This window comes from Pinus tabuliformis, chromosome 3_2, assembly GCF_031772625.1.
Source record: "Pinus tabuliformis cultivar Carrire ecotype Pingquan chromosome 3_2, CPIR1, whole genome shotgun sequence".
Taxonomy (NCBI): domain Eukaryota; kingdom Viridiplantae; phylum Streptophyta; class Pinopsida; order Pinales; family Pinaceae; genus Pinus; species Pinus tabuliformis.
The window spans coordinates 704,461,188-704,461,463 of NC_142302.1; positions in this window are offsets into that span (position 1 = coordinate 704,461,188).

Sequence of the window (276 nt, forward strand, 5' to 3'; positions counted from 1 at the left end):
TGAGCCACAAATACTCATGGTTCAAATATGAGGTAGTGAGTCATACTCACCGATTACAAGTTTGACAAGAAAATAACTTGATTTGGCTTATTTGAGGACCAAGTCATGTTTGATCTGTCTTGCGAGTCAAACTCGTGAATCTGGTGGCAATGTTTTGGATATCCATATGCACTAATATAATATCTTTGTTTCTAGCATTGATGATCTAAAGTCAATCAGCTAATATCTTATGCTACGTGTGCATATAATTTGCATGTTTCAGCAAGATTCAAGAAC